This window comes from Uranotaenia lowii, chromosome 3 (assembly GCF_029784155.1).
Source record: "Uranotaenia lowii strain MFRU-FL chromosome 3, ASM2978415v1, whole genome shotgun sequence".
Lineage (NCBI taxonomy): Eukaryota > Metazoa > Arthropoda > Insecta > Diptera > Culicidae > Uranotaenia > Uranotaenia lowii.
In genome coordinates, this window is record NC_073693.1 from 59,602,400 (window position 1) to 59,613,083 (window position 10,684).

The 10,684-nt window shown below is 32.5% G+C and overlaps 1 long non-coding RNA gene across 1 annotated transcript; it reads left to right on the forward strand.

Moving 5' to 3' along the window:
• The first annotated feature begins 1,814 nt into the window (after nt 1-1,814).
• Nucleotides 1,815-4,089, forward strand: LOC129758217 (uncharacterized). Its single transcript, XR_008739916.1, has 3 exons — nt 1,815-1,928; nt 2,003-2,381; nt 3,832-4,089. It is a non-coding gene; the product is annotated as an uncharacterized LOC129758217 (long non-coding RNA).
• Nucleotides 4,090-10,684: the final 6,595 nt, after the last annotated feature.

Sequence of the window (10,684 nt, forward strand, 5' to 3'; positions counted from 1 at the left end):
ATAAAAAAAATTTAAATTTCTTAATTATCATATTTATCACTTGCTTTCAAGTAGCTACTAATTGTTTTAACTTAAACGGGAAAGGTATGCCATTTTAAGATTTTGATTTAAACATATCGATATTTTTTCACCTTTAGAAAATATTTTGAAAGTATGTCCACGTGGACATGACCCAAACCCCTACACCCCTCTCCGTGGACAAGCGTGGACATTTCCATACCCCCCTCCCCCCCCTAAGTTGTCCACGTGGTATGTGAACGGCCCCAAATCAATATTCATGTATCGGATTTGATCCGTAAGTGCCAGATTAAACTGTAAATCTCGCTTGTATTCATGGGGATTTGACCAATCATTCATAATCTTTTTTTTCGGCATGGTACGTGGTAGGAAACAGTGTTAGTTATGTAATTCTCAACTCGAAAATAACCTGAATACAACCACCCCCCCCCTCACCGCGCATCGAAATAAATCTTGTTCAGTACCAAATTTGTGATCTTCCTTGTGTACAGACACACACAGACTTTTTTTCAATATTGCCCAGATTTTTTATCCTCAACACTTGGCATCCCTGCACAGTACAGCACAGTACCACAGTATATACTGTCAAACAAGGTTGCCAGGTGGTTTTTTGTTCAAAAATTCAGGGCAGCATAAAAAATCAGGAATCAGGAAAATCAGAATTTTTCAGAACACTTTCTATTCTGCTTGAATTGCATAAATAAAGGCATACAGGCGAAATACCCGAAATACATATACTGTAGACGCCTTATTATATGCACTAAGGCGAGCAGAATCTTTTCTGACCCGCAGTTTATATGGAAAAGTATCATAAAAAATCTTCCAAACCGAACATTATTATCAATTAACCATCAAACAATTTTAATACAGATTTGTTCGATGTCCTGATAATTTAACTTTAATTTCAATTATATCACGAAAAATCAGGACAATTTAAAAACTCAGCAAGGTCTATCGAAAATCAGGACAAATGCATATTTATCAGTACACCTGGCAACTCTGCTATCAAATCTTGGCTGATAGTTTTCAAATTGGCTCAAACATTATAAATTAGGTTTTGGTTTTTTTTTAAATTTTATTTAATTTAATAGCATGATTTTCAATAAATTTTATTGGAGAAAAACAATAACTCGAAAATATTCATCTTCAATTGACTCTAAATCTACTCCTTGCTATTATTATTCAAATGTTTAACAAAAATATTACTAGATAAGCATTAAATTTTATGCTATAATTTCAAATTTTTGTATCGATATATTTGCAAAAGTTGAGTAACGTTTATAATTAGCTTTTTTTTTCAATATCGATATTAATTTTAGCACAGGGCGAATACGCTGACATAGCTGTTTTTTGGTATATTGAAATCGCATTTGAGTGTGATAGCTCCCAGTAAATATATTTTATTGTTTTTTTTTATTTTATGACACGAAGTCAAAATGTCCATCTCATATGAATGAATTTTTCAAAATGTTCTTCAAATGTTTAATTTCGCTCAGCTAAAAACTCGATTTGGTAACATTTGACACATTCGACCCCTTCAACAATAGATACCGAAATGTTTTGAAAAATATTCGGGTATAAACTCAAAGGAGATTTTTAAATTTCCTATCTGTTGGTTGTATTGTTGTATTTTTATGTTTTTTATTCTTATACTATTCGTAGTGTTAAGTTATAATCTTAGTGTTTATTATATCTCTTTGGAATAAATTTGGAAATGGCCAAAAATCATTCTATGCCATGTAAAAAGTCACGTATAAATTTGAAAAGGTATGATCTCATTCTTTGTTTTAAATTTTCAGATTCAATAAGAATTGATAACTGATCCAATTTTAAAGGAAATTGGAATTTTTGATCGGCACGGCATATGGTATACATTCCACACCGTCGTGTCAATTTACTTCTGAATGCTGGTGAGTTATCTTTCAGAGCAATATTTTCGAATTTTCATTGTGTTAACTGAAATGTAAACAATTTGGATTTTTAGAATACCCAAAACGCCGAAAAAAGCAATTTTTTCAACAACATAATTAAGCTAAACTGCATAGGCGGCCGTTCTGTCGATATCACGAAGGCCTTCTCCATCGAACCTTCAATACCTATGATGAATCGGAACACATGGACCACACACACTCAAGCGGAAGCGTTCCATGATAGCACCACCTTCTATCGTCAATCGTACAAACCGAAAAAAAGGTATTTGAGAAGTGCTACCGACAAGTTCAAAGGCTACACACCTCTTCGAAATACGAACGACTTATGCAAGTACGACAAATTGTGCAACTAAAACTGGAATGTAGGTTTTGTTGCCAGCCTTCGACTAGTGCATTCCCAGTGCACATCATCACATCGATAATTCTGTAGTGGTAAGTTTTTTGATAACAATAACTTTTTTATTTCATTCGTTATCCGTTTAGGGGCCGTTCACATACCACGTGGACAACTTAGGGGGAGGGGGGGTGTATGGAAATGTCCACGCTTGTCCACGAAGAGGGGGGTAGGGGTTTGCGTCATGTCCACGTGGACATACTTACTGTTTGAATCATAGAATTACAAAGCTTTCCAGTTCAAGTTTAAACAATCAAAAGCCACTTGAAAGCAAGTAATAAATATGATTATTAAGAAATTTAAAAATTTAAAAAATATGTTATATCAGGTAAAGCTAATTCTTTTTTTTTAATCGGCCATTCCAATAACAAATAGGCAAAAAGTAGTGTTTTTGAAAAAAAAAATTTCAAATCTGTCCACGTGGACATCCGGGGAGGGGGGTAGGGGTTTGCCAAATGTCCACGCTTGCCCACGGAGGGGGAGGGGGGTGTCATAAATTTCATTTTTCTGTCCACGTGGTATCTGAACGGCCCCTTATCTGTCTTTACACTGTTAAAAAATCATAAGCTTTTTTTCGTTCGGCTAATTTGCTCAGATAAAGGCATATCTGTACCGAATTTTGATTTTTGAATACGGCGAATGTTTAAAGAAAAAAAAACGCTTTTAAAGTATGACAGCTTTATAAGCTTCCAGCAAAAATTTTATTTTGTCTTCTTTCTTCAAACCCGCATTCGCCCTATTCAAAATTCACTACCGATATGAATCGAACATCACATAAATAAATTTCAGAAATGAAGGCTATTTTCAAAACACATTTTCATTATGTATGTCACCTTCACTTTTAGTTATAAAAATGCAAGCAATATTCTGAATCCTGCCATCGTTCTAAAAAGTCACTAGTTTAGTTTTCAAGGTATCAATAATACTTTTCGAGAAATAAACATATATTTTGGGATTTTGAACCAATTGGTTTATTCATCCCCATAATTAATATAAAATTCCTAGTATATCTTAATCGTTGATTGAACGCTTCCGAATTGGACACGCTTGATGATCCTACGTTTTTGGCAACTGAGATCAAGTCAATTGTTACCGTATAATTGGACGTTTCATTTAAATATTTTCTTTTTTTCGACGTTTTCTTAGAAGGGGCCAGGGTAACGCGTTTAGGGGGGGAGGGTGTGTAAGATTTTGTTACGCTTTGTGGATTTAGGATTAAAAATCTTTGACGATTGTGTTACGTAAGGGGGTGGGGGGGTTGAAAATTGCCGAAAATTGTGTTACGTGATATTTGAACGGCCCCGAATCAAATCGGCTGTTTGCTTATGGGGGTTGATCCAATATTCAAAAATCTATCAGATTTTCGTGGCTCGAATATTTTCCCTACCTAGTATTTTCTACCTTACTATCAATAATAACCGGATATTTTCGGTAGTAATGCTCACCCTTCGGTCTCAATAGTCTTTTTTCTTTTTCGATTAATTGCAGATACATGGAAAGGATTGGAACATCGAAGTGTATGCTCAATAAGAACAATGATAGGATTTGTTCAGCGCTTGTTTATGAAAAACTATGCTCCTTCTACTAAGTCGATCCCTTGTGCTTACCCCAAGTAACGTTTCAAGGAACACAACTTGTAGCAATGCGAATCTTTCAAAACCAAATGGAAAATTGTAGAAATTAAGTTAAAAAGAAAAACTGTTGTTTGAATAGTTTGGAAAAGGTTTGTTTTAAGGATTAAGTCTTGAAAATTTGATATTTATTGTAAGGATAAAAATATAAAGTATGTATCGCATTCTTGATTAATTATTCATTTTCTAGAGCATGTCCTTTGTATGTATCAGTTCAGAACTTTGTTATCATTATTTTGCCGATTACGAAATTGTATCTACTTGAAGGCTGAAAACTAAACAAATTTACTTCGAGAATTTGTTTTTTTACAAAGCACCAGTCAACAGAAGCAATTTTTCAATTGTTATAAAAATAGAGTCAAATATTCTAAATTCATTCGCTTCGTACATTAAGCTTTCGGAGACATGAATTTTAAGAGATCTTATTTTGGCATAGATATTAATTTTGGTATATTTTAACAATTTGTGAAAATACTTGTTATTGAACGATATTTTTTCCAAATAATTGGAATTGACTAAAGCTTTTTGTGATTCCAATAGTTTGAAACTAAAATTTTGTTTAATAACAAGTATTCTTGCAAAGTGTGAAAATTTACCAAAAATTATCTCTTTGCATAAAAATTATCTCTTAAAATTTATGTCTCCGAACGTTTATGTCATCAAAAATTTACAAAACGCAGCTTTATGTCCATAAAAATCTAAATTTATTTCTAAAAAGATTTTTTTTCTTTTTGTGCATCTAAGTAGACATAAATTTACATCATCGATGATATAATATTAGGTCGAATATGTCATTAAATTTATGTCCGGAAAAATACGGCTTCAAGCGTTTCTGTTTTCTCCAGTGTAATTTTAGGTCAAAAATGATGCTTCAATTTTGTGCATCTAATTTGACATAAATTTACACCAAAAAATTAATAGTGTGTAGATTATATTATAAGATCTAGGACGACTTACAGAATTTTAGTCCACAACACATGTTCGTTCATTCATTCAATTTAGGAGAAGTGAAAAATTCTTTTCATAATGAAGGTTTTATTCGTATCAAATTTAAATCTCATAATTATTTGTAACTTTTTCAATTACACTGCAATGCCCGAGTACTCCTCTGGTAAACACAAACGCGTTAGAGGTCGGTTGCGTAGCCCATCCTAGAAGACATTCGCGACTCACGGTCACCTGACTTTCGTTAGGTTTCCTGCGCCTTGCAGCTATCTTTCCTATCGGGAATCCAGTAGTGCGAAGCACACAAGTTCCTTCAAATCAGCACAGGTACCACATTCATCACGGCCATTCTCGCGACCAACGACAAACGGACGACCAGGAAACGTGAACGATTCACCTCGATTGTTTCGCATTCGGTTTAATTAAATTAAATCGTAAGGCTCCCGGGCCGGACCCGGTGGAAAACGTGCTTTTCCTGCTCTGGTGGTGCCAGGGAAATCCGCGAAACTATGATAAACCTATTACAAATTTCGTGTCTTGCACCTCGAGGGACCGAAGAAAACGGAAGTGACCGAATGACGTGGATCGGTTTGACAAGAGAGGCTTGGCAGAAAAGTAAAACCTAGGCAGGAAAAATTTTCCGTTGCCACAAGCTCAAGTTGAAGTTCGATTGCTAATTATGAGCTGGAGTGTTCCTTGGGGGGGGCCAGCTATGACTATGACCATGAATAATTTTAGACCATCCCTTGGTGATGCGTTAGATAATTGGATTGGCATTGATTTTTTTGGGGATAAATTGATCCCTTAAACACGAATCCGGAATTAGCCATACCTATTAGTTATGATCAATTGAATCCTAACGAAATTGCAGAGGGATACAAGTCCAAAAATAGACGTTTAGAGACAGTGTGTTTTGTCGGATTCCAGGAGAAACAAGGAGACTTTTACACTTCGTAACTCCAAATCGTTTCTTTTAATTTCAGAATGTACCACGACAAATTTTAGTCAGATCTTTTGCTCGACTGGAAGTATTTGCCCCCTACGCAGGAGTTGCGTATAAATATTCCGAAGTTCTCTTTTTGAACCTGCAGAAACGACAGTCATCAGTTTTTAATAATGTTTCTTCTTTTGAAATACTATTTTATTGGAAAGTACCTGTCCAAGTAACATGTTTAAGTACTCATGTATGTTCAACATGTTTTAGTAAGTTGGTCTCCAGTTAAGGACAATGGCGGTGAATTTTCAGTTTTTATGTTCCCTATTCAAGGCACTCCTAAAAAAATTTCATACAATTTCAGGTCCAATAAACCAGTCGGATGATGGCACACTAGGCATAGAACAGTTTTCCAAAGGCATATTTGGGAGATTTTTTCAAATACTACGGTTGGATTAAAGGGAACTTTTTGATGACTTTTCCAATAAATTCAATTCAGCCAAAAAATTCTGCAGTGAAATTTTCGTAAATACATAATTTTATCTGGTAAAGTCCTTATAATAAAAAGTTTTATACTAAGTATAAGTTTTATTCTTATAAATAAGTGCCTTTAGAATCTGGTTAGATGTATTTTATTTTATAGAAACTGAAAAATAAAAAAGGTCTTGGTGACATGAACAAATTTTTTCTTGATATAAATTTTGATAATAAAATAAAGATTCCTTTCGATTTTTCCGGTTTTGGGTCTAAACTTCGGTTTTTTCCCTGCACGTTTTTCTATTCTCGGGTTTTTCTCGGCATTCCCAATTTTCCCGGTTTTTTGGCCACCCTGCAAGTAAGTAGACGTCAATCATAGTGAGTTTAGAATATTTTTTATAATTTTATAAAGTTTGAGATTTTTTTGTTATTTCTTCAATTGATACGGCTTATACTTTGAGGCTTTAAAGAGCTAAGCTCGTTTTGTATGTTTACAATTGTATGCTTAGGTCTAGATCATCACTTTTTGAAGATAGAGTTAGAGGCTTTTCAAAACTGTCTATAAATACATTATAGGAATAATAATGCAGCAAAGAAAGTTGAAGTTTTTTTAGGCTTTTCTCATTTATAAATATTTTTTAACGTTTTAAGTTTCTAAAATAAAATAATAAATTTGTAGATTTTTTTATTTTTACGGGCTTTAATTTTTTTTTTCTTTGAGAAACCCCAATGAATTCAAGAAATCTTTAAAGTCTCCCGATTACATTTTTGTGCATCGACTTTTAATGCCTAGACATTCAAAAATTTCTTTTAAGTTTTTGATTGTATATTTGGTTCTCCAGATTTAAATTGCTGTATAAAATATAAGAAATTCATTGTTAACTTCAGTTTCCGTTTTCTTGATGCATTTTTTTTTTGATTATTTGAAACCGCCCGACAGTTGTTTTTCTGAACCACGGTTTTCGAACTTTTTAACTTCAGCATGGAATAAAAAAAAACAATTTCCATAGCAGAGTATCATCCATGAAACATGATTAAAAAGGAACTCTGAAAAAAATATCAATCGTGCTAAGGTTCGTATTACTTAAAAATAAATCATAGAGCCTAGAGCTGTACAGAAAAAAAACTTTAGTTGTATTAAAAAAAATAATTAAATCCCGCAGAACAGCGCACGAACTTCAAACTTTGACAGAATGCCATGTCTCTCACAGCTTATATTTTTTCAAGAATCTTTGAAACAAGCTAGATAAACTTATAAACTCTTCATTCAATGAGTTTAGGACATTTTGTTACCCCGAAACCAGCCTCATATTCAAACCGCTTCAACTTTTGATCGCGTTGATTGATTTTGATAAAATTTGGTCATATACTACAATGTACTTTTTTACATAATCTCACAACATTTTTAGATGAAAACGTAAAATTTGACAAAGTTGCAGCTAATTTTGTGAGACAATCTTAATTTTTCCAACTATTACTAAAATAGCTGAATCTCTTTTCCTAGTGCCCGCAAAATGTTCGAAACTCATTGAATGAAGATTTTGTAAGTTTATCCAGCTTGTATGAAAGTTTCATGAACAAATATCAACTGTGAAAGAAATGCAGGGTGGCCACTCAATTTAAATTTTTGATTTCCCACATTTCTCCGAACTTTTTTCCGCATGTTCTCACGAATTTTCCGATGCTCGAAAACAGAACAATCAGTCACAAAAGTTTTATTTAAAAATCATAACATATTTGAGAAGATTTATTTTTTTAAAAACTTCACTGTGACCGGCCCTAATTCTGTGCAAGAAAACCAATTGGTAAATCAAAAACAACATTTGAAAAATCACACAAAAAAATTAAAGAAATGCCCAAATTGCCCGAAATAAACATAAAACCCGTTTTGGATAATTTATGGGAATCTTTGAAAGTAGTAATTAGAGACAATTTTCCTTAAAATTTCATCTGGAAATATTTACTGAGTTTTTTTTCACTGGTGTACAAATGGTCGGAATTCGACCAGACCGTATTAAACAGCATCAGCATTTTTTAAGAAACTTCAGAAGAATGTACACATAATTACTACAAGAGACAAAATTTATTAATTTAAATTTTAAAACTCTGAAAATTATTTCCGTCAATCATATCTGAGGTTTCGGTTTAGGAAATAAGAAGTAAATTCTTTTGTTTTAATATTTTCTCATTCCGTTACTTAAAAAAAATAAGATGCAAGTTGACATTTTAAAGATCGCGAAGAAATTCAAACGGAAAAAAGACATGAGTGTAAGTTTCAAAATTTTGAAGTTATATATTTGCATATGCACTGAGCAGCTGAGCGAAAAGTTCCCGATTCCTAGAAGGAACTCCCGACTTTATCCGACTTTATATTTTTCAGATTGATTTTAAATCCCTTCTTTCCCACATTTCGCGACTTTCCCGAATGAAAGCCCACCCTGAAAATGGCATTCTTTCAAAGTTGGAAGTTTGTGAGCTGCTGTGCGCGATTTCATTTTTTAACGCAACTGTACTCTGATTATCGTTTTTTCCAGATTTTTGTGATATATTCAGGCTTGCCCATGAAAATCCAATAAAGAATTCGAGATACATCAAATCTGCTGGCCGGGATACCCAGATTTTGTTTAAAACTTCCCGGATTTTGCCCGGATTTATCCAGATTAACGTAAATCAAATGAAAAACTCAAATTTCACTTTAAACATTTTTAGATCTTATGTTCCAAAACAATCTAAAAAAAATTCAAAATGATAGTAATTTTTTGTTTAATTCTTAGATACGAACGACACTGCTGTTGTGATTCAAAGAAATTATTAAATTTCAATCAATTTTCTTTCTTTATCCTCTTGTATATTTTAAGATATTTCCTAAATTTTGTTCAGATTTGCCCTTTTTTATTACAAATATTTAAAACATCATCTTGAATTGCCGACCGTGTTGATACGTGTAGTAGAAAGGTTAAAAATTAAGGTTAAAAATCATCGTTGTTTTTAACAGCTATTTTGAAGATGTCTTGCACAAATGCGACCTTCATCTAATTCGATATCAAATAAGCAATTTCAAATTGTTTGGCACCTGTTCCGACATGTTTTGTCCCAGATTCCACAGGAACCTAATCTCTTTGGTGATAAACTTCCTAGAAGCAACAAGCAGGGTGGCCACTCAATTTCAATTTTTGATTTTCTGCGTTTTTCCCGACTTTTTCCCGTTTGGCTTCACGAAATTCCCGATTAGCAAAAACAAAAAAAAAACACACACACACACAAAAGCTCTATTTATCGGTTTTTTACCTATCTAAGTGATTTCAGAATATTTTTTTACTAAACCAAAAAATAATAGCATATTTATTAAAATTTAATTTTTAAACATTTTGCCCTTATTCTTCGCATTTCAAATCTCGCTAACAAGAAAACAAATTTTAAATAAAAATAAGAAAATGGCCAAACCAAAATGAGAGAATCCGCAAGGTTTGAAACTTTTCAGAAATGGTACCGGTTTCCGTAATTTATAATTTTAAAATATTCGAGAAAACACGTAATTTTCCATCTAAAACTGAAAGAATAGAGGTATTTAAAAAAAAAGTGGAAAGATTTTGTTTTATCGGGAATGCTGTAAACACTTTAAGTCTGAATATCAAGAAATGGTATATTATAGTAAAATTCATTTTCATTAAATGATCATAGGTGTTTAAATGATTCAACGGCAAATAAACAAATTCAAGTAATTTTAAGTCACAAAGAAGGTTTTTTAAATGAAATTCAAAAAAAATCTTAGCAGAACTGTTGAGTTACGCTCCAAACATTAAATTTTGGAAAAATAAAAAAAAAAGTAATTGTACTTATATTCAAATATCTCAGACTGCATAACATTCATTTGAAATTTCTTTTTCGTATATTGATTGTGAATAAATTAACTATCGATCATTTGAACTTCATGTTTGCGTATGATGAACTGTATTGTTGATATTAATGAATTTGTGATAGAAAAAATAATAAAAAATGAATATTTTAAGAGAAAATGTTGTATTATTGACAGTTTCAGACTCGATGGTAACATTTTAAAAATGTTATTTTCTTTGGACCGTTAATGTCAATTTTAAAACAAAGATTTCAAGTGGTTATTTATCGTAAACCAAAGAAGTTATGATTATTTTACCAAAACAGTAATATTTGCAATTCGAATAATTTAACGAACCGCAGTGTACTAATCTTAACATAGGAAGAATTTAACATGATAAATCTCACTCGCTCCAAGCTAAAATTAATCATTAACTTACCAGAATGGTGAATTTCTATCACCACTTCACTAATATCAACAAAACTGTTGATCATACGCAAAAATAAAGTTTAAATGATC